The 2,127-nt window shown below is 38.2% G+C and overlaps 1 protein-coding gene across 1 annotated transcript in view; it reads left to right on the top strand.

Moving 5' to 3' along the window:
• The window catches only part of LOC145656016 (proteolipid protein DM beta-like), a 9,939-nt gene extending 8,759 nt beyond the window's left edge, over positions 1-1,180 (top strand). The window contains exon 5 of the mRNA XM_081709474.1: positions 1-1,180. This exon is cut by the window's left edge and continues 1,204 nt beyond it. The gene's annotated coding sequence lies outside the window, so the exon portion shown is untranslated.
• The last annotated feature ends 947 nt before the right edge of the window (positions 1,181-2,127 follow it).

A 2,127-nucleotide genomic window follows, 5' to 3' on the forward strand; every position in this document is an offset into this window, starting at 1 on the left:
GTATCTTGTTTTTTTGTTACTCCGCTGAACTGTATATATACAGTATATATCTAAATAAATGTATACATATATTTCACATCAATTTCAGGTCATAAGAGTTTAGAAAACATACATAGTGACATTTAGGTGAGATTCTTGAGATCTCTTTCCATATCTGGGACAAAAAAATAAATAAATAAACAATTTTTTAAAAAAGTGTCCAAAAGTTAAGGACAAAGTTTTTGGTTACAACACCTTGGCCCATTGCCAAACGTATGAGTAAAAAGATCACATTTGAGGGCTAATTACTGTTTGCCAAAATGGCATTGCTAAATAAATGAGAACATGTAACATGGTGGTACATGTGGGCCACACGTGTTATTCTTGGATATAGACCAAACTCTTCTGGCGAGTTCTTGACTTCTTTAACTGCATTGAGTTTGCAAAAGTGTCTCATGAGTCTGTTGCCTGGCAACAGTCATTTTGCCAGTGACATTAAAAAACACACAAAAAAGTAAAAAATGAAGTTAGGTTTTTTTTTTGTGTGCACTTATTGGCCAATGTGAGCTCCTCCTCTGTGTAAGTGCATTAGCACTGGTCGTACCGCATCGGCAAAGAAAGGCTGTTATCTAGCTGTTAATTGTGGCATGATTATCAATTTAATGGTTGTAGTTTTAACAGATGAAAAAATAGAAAAAGAACAAAGTCCTTTGCTTTCATTTGTACATTTGACTGTCTTGCTGAGGTCAGCAGTTTTTTTGGTTTTTTTTTTTTAAACTTTCTTTCTCCAGTGTGCAGTAACAGTTGCTAAGCTAACAGTATTAAAGCCTAAATATCTTCTTAGGTTGTAGTGTTTTGGTTTTGTCCTCACTGTTTTGTATTGATTTTCAAACCCATGTCTTGAAACAGATGTCTTGTTATGATGTTGCATATACAGTATTACAGAGATTTAAACTCTCTCTCTCTATCCTGTTCCTCTCTGTTTGTCCCTGTCTCCTGCGCTCTTATGTTAGCCTTTTGTACTCTCACTAAGAATGCTTTGTAGCCGGCTGTAAAATTAATCAGTTTTGTACATAAATGTGCCAACAGCTTGACAGTGTTTTTTTTTCTTTTTTTTTTTTTCTTTTTTTTTTTTCTCTTGAATAGTAGGAACAAACTTGCTTGCATAAATAAAAACACTTGTGTACTTGTTAATAACGAATTTTTTGCCAGCGTCGTTATTTCATTAAAGTCACCGTAGGATGAAAATCAGCAGAACTTCTCCTTTAGATGCCCAGTTTTCACATTCTGATTACTGACGGCCAACTCATCTTGGTCCTTCACAGTCTTCCACTGATGTGGCGTAAAGAAACATTTGCACATGGGGAGAGCAGTAGACACAGTTATACGTGATCGTTTCATACCACTGTCTGTGTGAATAGTAAGATTTTGCAAATCTTTTTTCTAATATTAACATCTGATCACAGGCCACAAACTGCAGCAACTTTACATACAATTGATCGATAAGTACATCATAAATACACGCTGATGAGACTAGGAAATGTATTGAAGTTCGATCTTTTACCTGATCACCATTTCAGTCTGAGGGCTGAGAGCAGCTCTGGGTTGAATCGCTCATGGTAGCATGTGGTTTCAGACAGCATTGCAGCTGAAGCGCTTAAGAGTGCTTGGTCAACTCCCCAGGTATTACTCCTCCTGTCTCGCCGCCCACCTCCCGCTTAGGTTGCTGGAAAGATGACCGGTGTGGGCTACTTCTCCTTCTGCGCCTTCACTTTCCCGGCTTGTAGCGTTCTTCGTAGAGTGGCATAATGTGTGTGTGTGTGTGTGTGTGTGTGATGTCTTTCAGTGCTGCCTTTCTTTAGAACAGCAGCGGGTTCTCCACAAATGAAGCAAAGTGGGAAAAGAAATCTGTTGTCCGGTTTTTCCTGAAAGTACTTCATCCGATCCTGAGGCTCTCTGTTGTCTGATTTCCTTGAAGAATACAGATTGAGGTATGAAAATGATATGAACCATGACAGATGTAATAGGCTGGGAGTGCGTGCCTGCCTGACATGTCATACCATGTGATTAATAAAGGGATCGGACAGGCAACATAGAACTATATAGAAGTCTAAAAATATAGGACAGTCTAGAACTATACAACAGTCT

The sequence above is a fragment of the Electrophorus electricus genome, unplaced genomic scaffold (genome assembly GCF_041902795.1).
Source record: "Electrophorus electricus isolate QZ-2024a unplaced genomic scaffold, ASM4190279v1 Scaffold434, whole genome shotgun sequence".
In the NCBI taxonomy this organism is placed as follows: Eukaryota; Metazoa; Chordata; class Actinopteri; order Gymnotiformes; family Gymnotidae; genus Electrophorus; species Electrophorus electricus.